This window comes from Budorcas taxicolor, chromosome 18 (assembly GCF_023091745.1).
Source record: "Budorcas taxicolor isolate Tak-1 chromosome 18, Takin1.1, whole genome shotgun sequence".
Classification (NCBI taxonomy): domain Eukaryota; kingdom Metazoa; phylum Chordata; class Mammalia; order Artiodactyla; family Bovidae; genus Budorcas; species Budorcas taxicolor.
Genome location: NC_068927.1, coordinates 12,890,595 through 12,903,705, shown reverse-complemented (window position 1 = coordinate 12,903,705; position 13,111 = coordinate 12,890,595). Strand labels below are relative to the sequence as shown.

General features: G+C 47.3%; 1 protein-coding gene across 3 annotated transcripts in view; it reads right to left on the bottom strand.

Annotated features, from left to right (window-relative positions):
• The window catches only part of KIAA0513 (KIAA0513 ortholog), a 52,373-nt gene extending 48,168 nt beyond the window's left edge, over positions 1–4,205 (bottom strand). For 2 of the 3 annotated variants that reach the window (XR_008200928.1, XM_052656991.1), the window contains exon 1: positions 4,121–4,205. The gene's annotated coding sequence lies outside the window, so the exon portion shown is untranslated. The remainder of the gene's footprint in view (positions 1–4,120) is intronic. The other variant, XM_052656992.1, reaches the window with a different exon arrangement.
• Positions 4,206–13,111: the final 8,906 nt, after the last annotated feature.

Sequence of the window (13,111 nt, the reverse complement as noted above, 5' to 3'; positions counted from 1 at the left end):
AGCCAACTAAATAAACATTCTTTTTTTAATCATAAAGTCATAATGGAATAGGTTGGGCCCCAAATCCAATTTGACTGGTGTCCTTATAAGAAGAGACAGGGAGACACACACAAAGGGAAGATACTGTGAAAACACACATACATACACACAGCCACACAGGGAGAAGGTCATGTGACCAGAGAAGCAGGGATGGGGGTCATGCAGCTGCAAGCCAAGGGACAGAAAGGGTGGCTGGAAACCCCCAGAGGCTGAGAAGGGGCAGGAACAGATACTGCCTCTGAGACCCCGAGAAGGAACCAACCCTGCTGACACCTTGATTTCGCACATCTGTCTCCTGATCTGTAAGAGAATAATTATCTCTTCCTTAAAATCCCCCAGTTTGTGGTACTTTGTTACAGCAGCCCTAGGAGACTCATAAACTGATCTGTCTGTCTAAAGCTTAAAATTCTGTGGCCTGACAGTCAGCTGACCAGCCTACGGATGGCTGTCTCTAGTAAGAGAAGACTAAGTTATTATCTACCAATGCAGCAATCCCTCTTATCTTTGACAAGGTCTGTTATAAAAATCATTCATTTAGCAAGTATTTATTGAGCACCTACTACATGTCAGGCGCTCTTAGGGGCACTGTTGATGCGATGCTAAATGGGGAGCCGGCACTAAAAGTACAGACACATATGGCCATTTCTGATACCAATGACGAAAGTAAAATGATACAACGTGAGCAAAGTGGGTTGGGGACCAGGATGAAATTATTTTAATTGTTAGGGGAGCTCCCACTAAGCTTGTGACACTGGACCAGTGACCTGAATGACAAGGAGTCAGCCACAGGAGAATCTGGCTTGAGGAAGAGCCAGTGCAAAGGCCCTGAGACAGAGCAAGTTAGACCCAGTCAAGGCCCAGAAAGAAAGAGGGACTTTTGTTGAGGGAGGGAGTAGCAACTGATGAAGCTGGAGCAACAAGGAAGGTCAGTCAGTCCTTGCAGAGTGGGCCCAGGTAAGAAGCTTGCATCTGATCCCAAGACTACTGAGATGTCACTGGGGAGAGACATGATTTGATTCAAAGTTGTTTTTGTTTTAAATCACTCTGGGACTTCCCTGGTGGTACAGTGGCTAAGAATCTGCCTGCCAATTCAGGGGACACAGGTTCAATCCTTGGTCTAGGAAGATTCAATATGCTGCTGAGCAACGAAGCCTGCAAGCCACAATGACTGAAGCCCGTGCTCCTCAACACGAGAACTTTCACCTTTGTCATTCCAGATCTACACAGCCACTGATGCACCCCAGACTGCCTTGACTTTTTTAAAAATTGTTTTGTACAACTGACCTGCTGAAACACACTCAGATAACCTCCTCTGGTGTCCTTTTTCGGATCTAGATGCTCAGAGCTAGAAAATGGGATTCAGGCTTATTCTTCCCTAATGAGAACAGCTGTGCCCTCTTTAGAGGAAAGGGGGAAAAAAAAAAGCATCACCATAACGCAAACAATGCCATGTATAAAAAAAACTGGATAAAACAAACAAAAGTACTGGGTCAACTCCTCAGGTTTCACAACCACTGCATTTTTCTTCTGGGTGGAGGACAAGGAAAACGATTATGGCAAGTTTCCCTAGAATTGCCTGGGTCTGTTGCATCACATGGCTGAAGACACCTAGACTATTAGGAAACCCTGAGCGCTTGAGCAAAACACACTCCCTGCAATCATACTTCCCACTAGGTTTCTCAAGGACCTATAAACAAATCTGAGTACATGCAGACGCTCAAGCCTGGGGTAGAAGGAAGTGGTGGAGAGCATCTACGCTTGAGAGTCACGCTGCCTTAGCAAGCAGGGAAAGCAGTGGAGACAGGGACGCTGGGAGTCCCCGGAGCCTGGGATGTGTCTATCATCGGCCCGCATCCTGCATCCTGCTCAGCAGAGCGGTGATGGGCCACCGCATCTGGGGTCAGACAAGTAGGCTTCACACTCTGCTTTGCTCCTACTAGCTAAGTGACCATGAGCAAGCCATTCAGCCTTAGTTTCCTCATCTGTGACATTTATGAAGATCAGTTAAGATCCTGCATGTGAGAGCCCTTTGCAAATTACTCAGTGGTGTAAAAGTGAGGGGTTATCATTGGCAATAAGGCTTTTTACTCCTCCCTTTGCATGTCATATGGGTTGACTTTCCCTGACTTTCTCTCTTCCTAGGCTGCTTTTGATGTTTCTTTTCACCTGATTATTTTCTTTTGAGAGAAGGGAAGAGAGACAGAGGCAGATAGCATGATGACTCATTTCACCTTAAACCTTCTGAAAAACTGTCCTAAAAAATGTGCTCTCAGAGCCATTTTGTGGCTGCTCAGTCGTGTCTGACTCTTTGCGACCCCATGGACTGACCCTGCCAGGCTCCTCTGTCCATGAGGTTCTCCAGGCAAGAACAGTGCAGTGGGTTGCCATTTTCTTCTCCAGGGGATCTTCCTGGACCAAGAATTGAACCTGTGTCTTCTGCATTGGCAGGCAGATTCCTTACCAATGAGGCACCTGAGAAGCCCTTCAGAGCCATTTGGAGCCATCCTAAAGCAATTTACCTCCAAAGAACCAAAGCTATTGTCATGCAAAAAGGACCATGTCTAATATCTGTGGATATTCTGCACTGTCTGGAAATCTGTAGCGAATTATTTAAGGTTTGTGATTTATTCAGGTCACTGAGTAGTTTTTCATTGGCCTTAATTGCTGTGTTCTCAAATAATACAAACTATCTTCACTTTAACCCACACAAGCCATACAAAAGACAAAGACGGAAGACTGTATTCCAGAACCAATTGAGAAGTTAGAGATAATCTGCTCAGTAAAGTGCATATGCTTGAGTCCTCAGCCATCTTCGTCTCTTTAATGGGAAAAGAACCTCATGAGTCAACTTTCTCATTGTGAGCTGATCTCAATAGCTGATCACCCTGTGCTTCAAATGCGTAAGCAGTCCTATTTCTGCACCAAGTGGAAATAAAAGCCAGTGACAGCCCAAGGGAGAGATGGAACAAGGGGAAAACACACACTTCCAAACAGAACCACGGAAAGATGGAAAGAAGAGCTCACGTGTAATACAACTGAATTTTTTTTCTTTGCTTAATTCAGTGTTAAGCATCTTGGTTGCCCTGGTTTAGGTTGAGGGAGGGGGTGCCTCGAATCAAATGAGCTCCAAACCTCAGCTTTAGGTGACAATGGTCTGGAGGGTGGCCTGCTCCCTGACAGCTGTCAGCTTGCCTCTATCATTTACTCACCCCAGAGAGTCAAGCTGCATATCAAGCTCCTCACCTGTGCCAGCTCAGAGGTGAGTTCCTGCCCAGTCTGCAGGCTGGCACCCTGGCCTCACACTTACCCGAGTCACAGGAGCTGGCCAGTCCCTACTGACAAGTCCTCTTCCTCCTCCCAAACGCAATCAACCTACAACCCAGGGAAGCCCAGACCCCAGGCAAGGCGAAATTCGCACCCAGCTCCAGAACTTCCCCCATCCTGTCCTTTCCAAGACCCTGGTCCCTGGGCCAGGCCAGCCTGAACCAGCTGCTCCACACAGCTGCTCTGCACGGCCCCGCGGCAAAGCTCCTCTTGCTCCCGACCACCGTGGGGAGGGGGCCCCGGGGAGGCGGGCCGAGCCCTTCTCCTGTGCCCCCATCCCGCCCCCGCTGCCACCTCAGAAGCAGAGGGTCAGCAAACTTAAAGCCCAGCACGCAGCACAGCTCACCAAGAGTCTTCCCCACCCCGGTTCGAGGAAGCCCCTTCCCGGCACGCTCGTCCAGGAGTGGGGGGGTTCCTCCCCCAAAACTGGGGAACCGGCTCCATTCCTAAGCCACCTGGCGACACCGTCACCCGCCAGGGTTGGGGACACCTTTTCCGGCTCCCCCAGCCCCCAGGGAGCGCCCCGCTCCCCACAGGGTGGGCTCTTGGCCCCCTCTTTCCGTTTCCTCACCTCAGCGCGAGCCGAGGCCGACCCCGCAGAGCCCCCCGGGGCCCCGGTCCCCACCCGACCACCCCTCACCCGCCGGTCCCCGGGCGCTCCGGCTGTCGCCCCTCGGAGAGCGAGTCCCCGCGCCGCCCACAGAGCCCGGTACGCCGTCCCCCTCACGGGCGCCAGCGGGCCCCCCGCCCCTCTCACCGCGGCGGGGGTCGGCCGGCCGGGCGGGCCCGGGAGCCAGAGCGCGGGCGGGCGCCTTCGGGCTCGGCTGTGCGGCCACTGCGCCGGCCCCGGAGCCGTGTCCTTCTGAGGCGCCGGCCCGCGCGAGCTGTCAGTCAGCAGCCCGGGCCCAGCCCCCCGCCCCCAACCCGGACTGCGCAGGCGCGGTGCGGCCCGGAAGCGGCGTCACTTGCTGGGGTGGGGCCGCCACCTGCGCCCGACGCTCCGAGGCGCTCGGGCCCCTCCGGCCCCGGCTCGCTCCGGGCTGGGGCTGCCTTTCGGATGCAGGCGTGCTCCCCCGCCCCTGGGAGTACTCTTGGGGACCTCTAACAGAAGGTCGCCGCAACGACGTTTCCTGGATCTGCTCAAAACACTAGAGTGTTCTCCCGGGCCGACCAGAGCTGTGGGGTGGAGGGTGGGTGCAGGCCGTCCTGCGGACAGATGAGTGGATTATTTGATGATTCTGGAGGTGGGGGAGCCCGGGAAGGGAGTATAACCTGATTCGGGTTGCTACCCCGCCCTGGTGTCCGCACCTTTAAGACAAGGATCCCCTTATGCCATTTCCTGCTCGCCTGTTTCAGTTAGGCTGAAGCCTTGACTTTAAGGAAAGTACTTGTGAAACAAGTCAGGCAAGGATGCATGGAACGGAAGGGCACTGTGAGGCCGATTGATTTTTTTTTAAACGGGGCATCTTAAAAAGCTGATGGATTCCACTTTCTGCTCCAGAACTCCTACGCCCATCAGCATCTTTTCACGATACAGTAACCACAATTTTCGGGCTGTCCGGCTTGGGTTTCTTCCACATCTCTTCAAAAGAACAAACCAAAACCACAAAAGGTAAAAAATATGTGTGCTTCGGACACATTTTTTTAAAAAAGCTTTTTATTTTATATTGGAGTATAGCTGATCAACAATGTTGTGGCAGTTTTGGGTGGACAGCAAAGCGACTCAGTCATACATGTATCTGGAAGATTTTTCAGTTCAAGAGCAAGCATAGGAATGTAAATGGACACCCCCCTCCCAAAAATCTTGGGGTTATGGTAAGCTTGGTTCTAGCACCTAGTGAAACAGACTGTGAAGTCTGACACTGGAAATTCTCTGAAGACAGTTCCAGAGCTACACTGCAGAGCTATAGAGCGCCTTTGGGTTGGGTAACTAAGCTGTGTCCAACTCTTTGGGACCCCATGGACTGCAGCCCTCTAGGCTCCTCTGTCCATGGGATTTCCCTGGCAAGGATACTAGAACGGGTCACCATTTCCTTCTCCAGGGGATCTTTCTGACCCAGGGATTGAACCCGCATCTCCAGCCTTGGCAGGCAGGTTCTTTAGCTCCGAGCCACCAGGGAAGCCGTAGTAAAGCCCTGCCTCTGAATGAATGCCCTGGCATCTGAACTAGGGCAGAATGTCAGCTTCAGAAAACTGGGGTGGGGGTTGTTCTCGCAAGTCCTAGGGGTTAGGCAGGAGGAACTGGAGTTCTGCCACTCGGAAGAAAACACGGCCTGTGGATTGACGGTCAAGTGTCTTTCTTGTGCCCCACACATGGAGCTGCTGGTCCCTGGGAAAGCGGCCTGTTAAGACTTGCTTGGGAAAGTTTAAGGGACCAACAGGAAGGAAAGAGCTGGGAGCTGTGGTTCTACAATAGGCGTGGGGCCTTCAGCACCTCAGCTGCTTCTGGTCCATTTCCGATTTGCGTGACCAGCTCCGTGTAGCCATCATTTGTGAGAAACCAGATCTCTGGGTATTTTAAGCTTCGTGTGAATTCAGAGAAGTGTAAGACAGCGTTCATTCTCTTATATGGGCACTACAGATGGGGGGCATCCCACAGGCTACAAGACCATCATGAAGACTGTATGGAATGGAGGAGGATCATGTCTGCCGCTGGAGGAAGTCCTCCCTTGGTTCAGTGAGTGAACCCAGCACCAGGAGCAGACTCTTGCAGCCTTGTTTTCACTCTGGTGATACCAGCTATTCAGGAAAATTGGAAAATGAGGGTTCATTCAGGGTCAGACTCCATTTGGGGGAAATATCATTTGTCCTCAAGAGATTCACCTATTTTTCCAGACTTCATAGAAGATCTTGTGAACTTGCCAGAAGGTTGGAGAGAAGCACATGACATGGCCATTTTACTTAAAAAGGGGAAGAAAGTAAATTCTGCAAACCACAGACCGGTGAACTAGACATTGGGCCTGGGAAACATTCAGGACAAATGACTCATGAAAAACATCTATGACCCCTCAGAAGAGGAAGCACCAGTGGCAAGGATCAAGTCATGCTGGGTTAACCATGAGATTTCAAGATATGAGAGCTATACTGGTAATTCGAGGAAATAGGATAGAAAAGATATGAGATCTATACTGGTAATTCGAGGAAATAGGATAGAACTAGTGTATTTGGACCTGGGATGTATATTTACCACAATGTAAATGTGTAAGTGACAAAAGTCCAGGCAAACCAGTTTTTCAAAAAGAGGGAATATAGGGACTTCCCTGGTGGCCCAGTGGTTAAGGCTGAGCTTCCACTGCAGGGGGTTCAGGTTTGACTCCAGGTGGGGGAACTGGAGTCCTGCATCCCTCATGGCACAACCAAAAAAAAAAGTGGTGATAACAGGAATACAGTGGCTTACATGACTGAAAAGTTCTGGGGTTGGCCCAGCCGGATCCAGGGGCCAAGTGACATCATCAGAACTTGGTCTCGTCTCCCTTTCCTTGACTGCTTCCCTTTGAGGTGGGCTTCATTCTCAGATCAGGTTCTTTTTTTTTTTTTTTCAGGTTTTTTTCCTTAGTATCTTTTTTTTTTGAGTATCATTGCTTTACAATGCTACCTTAGTTTCTGCTGCTGCACAACAAAATGAATCAGCCATGTGTATACATGTTTCTTCCTGTAGGGAGTGCTTCAGGAGCGGGAGGCTATGAGCTCCTCTCCCAGTTGTATGACCCTCAGCACACTCCTTAAACGCAGTGGGCCTGTTTCTTCATCTGAACAAGGGGCCAACCGTGACATGTTCGTTCGTTCATTTGCTGTGTATTGCACTGTCGCAGGAATGGGAGAGAAGGAGGAATTTTTGATAATGTGCCGGGGAGGAAGACACGCTGAAGGGCAGGAGAGGGCCAGCTTGGGATTCCAGGGAATACAGAGCCCAAGGCACAGGCCTGCTGCCCCCGAGGGCTCTACCTGCAGCTGGAGGTGAGGTGACCCAGTGAAAAGGAACACGGGAATGTGTCACACCACTTTGGGTTGTTTAGACTTCCTGGGCCTTGTTTAACACCTTGGGTTGGAGAGCTCCAGCCTTCTGGCTTCCCTGATCTGGCTGATGCATTCAACATCACAATCTCAGTGGAAAAAATAAGAAACCACCCAACTCCCTTCTGAAGAAATTTCTGATTTTTCCACTGTACAGCCCTTGAAGTCTATTTCTCTCCCACTGTTAAAGTACCAGCATACAAATCATAAATGTACAAGGCTGAATTTTTACCAAGTGTGCACTCATACAACCAGCACCCAGCTCAAGAAATGGAATACTACTAGGCCCCTAGCATCCCTACTACCGTGGTAATCACAGCCCTGCCCTGTCTTCCTATACCAAACGTCAGTTTTGCCCAATTTTGAACTTTTATTCAACATCCTATTGGTGAGACTTACTTGTGTGTAGTGTACACTTTCATTCTGTATTCTATTTCACTGTATGGGTATACTACATTCTAGCCCCAAACTGCAAACAACCCAAATATCCATGAACGATGCCGTACAGTGTACTGTGGGACCGTTCTATCGCAAGTCTTCAGCAGACACTCCTAACGGTCCTGTGGGGTGGTTTAACAATCGCATTCCTGCCCCCAGCAGTGAAGTGGATGGAAGCCCCAGCTTCTCTGCGTGCTTACCAGCACTTGGTGTTTTTCATGTTAGCCATTCTGGTGGGTGTGTAAATAGTATTTCATTGTGGTTGAAGTTTGCATTTCCCTGATGACTAATGAAAATGAGCATTTTTTTCATGTTTGGATTTTCTTCTGTGAAGTACCTGTTCAAGTGTTTTGCCAATTGTTCCACTGGGTTGTCTCATTTATTTTAAATTTTTATGTATTTTAAAATGGATACATGGTTTACAAACCTAACAAGTTACAAACCTATTCCTTGTACATTTTCCCAGGGATTGTATATACAAACGTATATATGCCCCAGATCGTCTTTTTCAAATACAGTGTTACACCGTAGTTAGTTGGTGATGGACAGGGAAGCCTGGCGTGCTGCAGTCCATGGGATCACAAAGAGTTGGACATGACTGAGCAACTGACCTGAACTGACACCATAGAGTTAATATACCTCAAATATCACTGCACAGTATTCCATTTGTATGTATAACATACTCTACTTAATATACTGACAGCATATAGGGCGATGCATTTTTATGCTTCTACAAACATTCTACTATAAATACTGGAGTACAAACATCTTTGTGTGCATGAGGGACTCTATCTGGAGGATAAATTGCTGAGTCGGGTCAAAGCGTAAATACAATTAAATTTTTGTGATTCATACTTCTATCTTGCTCTGCAAAGAGCAGAATAAAGTGCCAGTTGCACCAATTTGGTCTTCCTGGCCAATGCACAGAATCGCCAAACTTTAATGTTCATCAACTGACTAGGTGAAAAATAGGATCTCTTGATACTCTTAAATCTGGATTCATTCCTTTTACTTTGATTGAGGCTGAGCATCTTTTCATGTGGTTGAACAGAGGCTCCACTTTAAAAGAACTATTTCGTGGGATGAATGGTTAGCTGCACACTAGCTCCTGATGGATACACAGAACTGATCCTGGAGCTGAGATGTCCTCATTCCTGTGAGGACGTCCAAGGGTAGGTGTTTGGTTCCATGGGCCTTATGAAATCAAGGAGAGACCCCAAAAAAAGAGTCTCAAAATAGGAAGAAACCTTAGAAATCAAGTCTCATCTTGTATTTTTTTAGAGATTAAAAAAAAGCTGAGGCTTAGAGAAGGGAAATGCCTTGCAGAAGACCACATACCAAGTCTGTTGAGAAAGAGATGAAAATCCTTGATAAGAGTTGAATTGTTTTTGTCCACTGCTGTCATCCTGTTAGATATTTTAATGAATGATTTCATCATGCTATTTCCTTTAGCAACAGTGCAATTTTCAAGTTACAGTAAACAAGCCCATACAAGTGTGGGGGCCGAGGAGAATTACAAGTCTTTTTTGTGAAAGACTTTGAAATGGGTCACACAATTATTGTGTGTCTTCAATGGACAACTAGGTGTTGTCATGCACACCCTTGGATTATCTGGGTCTATGGATCTTTTTCTTTGCTTTAAGCTATTTCTAACTCTATAGGTTTTTTAATTTATTTATTTGGCAGCCTCAGGTCTTAGCTGCAGGCCTAGGGATCTTTCGTTGTGGTGAAGGGACTCAGTAGCTGTGGCACGTGCAGGCTTAATTGCCTTCCAGCACACAGGATCTTAGTTCCCAGGCCAGGGATCGAACCCATGTCCCCTGCACTGGAAAGTGGATTCTTAACCACTGGACCATGAGGGAAGTTCCATTCTATAGGTTTAAATTTTATTTATTTATTTATTTGGCTGTACTGGGTATTAGTTGCGGCACTTGGGATCTTTAGTTGCAGTGTGTGGGATCTAGTTCCCTGACCAGGGATCAAACCTGGGCTTCCTGCACTGGAAGTGTGCAGTCCCAGCCACTGGAGCCAACAGGGGGGGTCCCAACTCTATAGGTTCTGGAGAACAGATGGCAAGGCAAGTGATTCCGTTACCAAGGCTGTTGCCCCAGAATCTTACCCTTGCCCTTCCTTCAAATGAAATCAGTGTTTTTCTTTAATTTACTTTTTAAATTTTTGGCTGTACCATGTAGCATGCGGGATCTTAGTCCCCGACTAGGGATCGAATCTGTGCCTCCTGCAGTGAAAGCTCAGAGCCCTAACCACTGGGACCACCACAGAACTCCAAAACCAATTATTCTTATCTAAGGAAGTCCCGTGGACAGAGGAGTCTGGTGGGTTACAGTCCATGGGGTTGCAAAGAGTTGGACATGACTGAGCGACTGAGCAGCCACAAGTTTCAGGAGGAAGATGCAAAGAGACAAAGTAACAAGGACTGGTTAGAACAAACTAGGCCAAAGACTGGGGAAGATCTGGCTTCCAGGGGACCTTGAGTCTCATTATCAGCTCACGGTAATATATTAGCACACGCTAATGACACACTCATAAGCGCCAGAACAGTTGACAACTGCCAGGACAACAACTGAAAAAGCCCATACAAGCACTGCAAAGGAGAGGTGCAGCAGTTCTGGGTCCCAGCCACACCCCTGTTCTCCACTAAGTCATGAATATTCTTTCCACTCCTTCCAATTCCTTCCTTTTAACCTTGACCTTCTAATAGATTTGGTGGCTCCACCAGAATTGGGTTGAGAGCTGATTTGCAAACTAGGTTCCCCCTTTCCATTCTTTGGCCATTGAATATAGCTTGTGTGATTCCACTCTCAGCACCAGTTTCAGGAAAAAGACAAGAGGTCTCCATGCAAGTCCAGTTGACCTGCTTGGTAACAATTCCTGCCCACTGATATCTGACATTTAAATGAAGCTTGTCTGGCAGAAGTTCAACTGACTTCCCTACTGTCAGTTCAGTTCAGTTCAGTCGCTCAGTCGTGTCCGACTCTGCGACCCCATGAATCGCAGCACGCCAGGCCTCCCTGTCCATCACCATCTCCTGGAGTTCACTCAGACTCACGTCCATCGAGTCCGTGATGCCATCCAGCCATCTCATCCTCGGTCGTCCCCTTCTCCTGCCCCAAGTCCCTCCCAGCATCAGAGTCTTTTCCAATGAGTCAACTCTTCGCATGAGGTGGCCAAAGTACTGGAGCTTCAGCTTTAGCATCATTCCTTCCAAAGAAATCCCAGGGTTGATCTCCTTCAGAATGGACTGGTTGGATCTCCTTGCAGTCCAAGGGACTCTCAGGAGTCTTCTCCAACACCACAGTTCAAACTCACCAATTCTTCCGCGCTCAGCTTTCTTCACAGTCCAACTCTCACATCCATACATGACCACAGGAAAAACCATAGCCTTGACTAGATGGACCTCAGTCGGCAAACTAATGTCTCTGCTTTTGAATATACTATCTAGGTTGGTCATCACTTTTCTTCCAAGGAGTAAGCGTCTTTTAATTTCATGGCTGCAGTCACCATCCGCAGTGATTTTGGAGCCCAAAAAATAAAGTCTGACACTGTTTCCACTGTTTCCCCATCTATTTCCCATGAAGTGATGGGACCAGATGCCATCATCTTCGTTTCTGAATGTTGAGCTGTAAGCCAACTTTGTCACTCTCCTCTTTCACTTTCATCAAGAGGCTTTTTAGCTCCTCTTCACTTTCTGCCATAAGGGTGGTGTCATCTGCATATCTGAGGTTATTAATATTTCTCCCAGCAATCTTGATTCCAGCTTGTGTTTCTTCCAGTCCAGCGTTTCTCATGATGTACTCTGCATAGAAGTTAAATAAGCAGGGTGACAATATACAGCCTTGACATACTCCTTTTCCTATTTGGAACCAGTCTGTTGTTACATGTCCAATTCTAACTGTTGCTTCCTGACCTGCATACAGATTTCTCAAGAGGCAGGTTAGGTGGTCTGGTATTCCCATCTCTTTCAGAATTTTCCAGTTTATTGTGATCCATGCAGTCAAAGGCTTTGGCATAGTCAATAAAGTAGAAATAGATGTTTTTCTGGAACTCTCTTGCTTTTTCCATGATCCAGCGGATGTTGGCAATTTGATCTCTGGTTCCTCTGCCTTTTCGAAAACCAGCTTGAACATCAGGGAGTTCACGGTTCACGTATTGCTGAAGCCTGGCTTGGAGAATTTTGAGCATTACTTTACTAGCATGTGAGATGAGTGCAATTGTGCGGTAGTTTGAGCATTCTTTGGCATTGCCTTTCTTTGGAATTGGAATGAAAACTGACCTTTTCCAGTCCTGTGGCCACTGCTGAGTTGGTTCCAAACTTGCTGCCATATTGAGTGCAGCACTTTCACAGCATCATCTTTCAGGATTTGAAATAGCTCAACTGGACTTCTATCACCTCCACTAGCTTTGTTCGTAGTGATGCTAAGGCCCACTTGACTTCACATTCCAAGATGTCTGGCTCTAGATTAGTGATCACATCATCATGATTATCTGGGTCATGAAGATCTTTTTTATACAGTTCTTCTGTGTATTCTTGCCACCTCTTCTTATTATCTTCTGCTTCTGTTAGGTCCAGACCATTTCTGTCCTTTATCGAGCCCATCTTTGCATGAAATGTTCCCTTTGTATCTCTAATTTTCTTGAAGAGATCTCTAGTCTTTCCCATTCTATTGTTTTCCTCTATTTCTTTGCACTGATCGCTGAAGAAGGCTTTCTCATCTCTTCTTGCTATTCTTTGGAACTCTGCATTCAGATGCTTATATCTTTCCTTTTCTCCTTTGCTTTTCGCTTCTCTTCTTTTCAGAGCTATTTGTAAGGCCTCCCCAGACAGCCATTTTGCTTTTTTGCATTTCTTTTTGATTTGGTTCAATTAAGGAAATTCTTTTCTTAATTTTTTGGCCACACTGCGCTATGTGGGATTTAGTTCCCCAACCAGGGACTGAACTCGTGACCCCTACGTTGTGAGTGCAGCGTCTTAACCACTGGCAGCATTCCTGACTGCCTACATGTACTTGTCTTTTGGATTCATCGTTGAACCACTTGTATCATTCATCTTACCTACTTTTTCCCTCATAAATTAGTGAGTTAACTCTTTGACATGTGTATGAGACATAAATCTTTGACATATTGGTATGAGAGTCACAATTTAACTTTTAAAATTTCTCAGATGTGTTTTGTTGTGTTTATTAACTTTTTTTTTTTAACTTTTTTTAAAAGATACTTTTGTGGGGAAGGATAAATTAGGAGGTTGGGATTAACATATACATACTGCTATATATAAAAC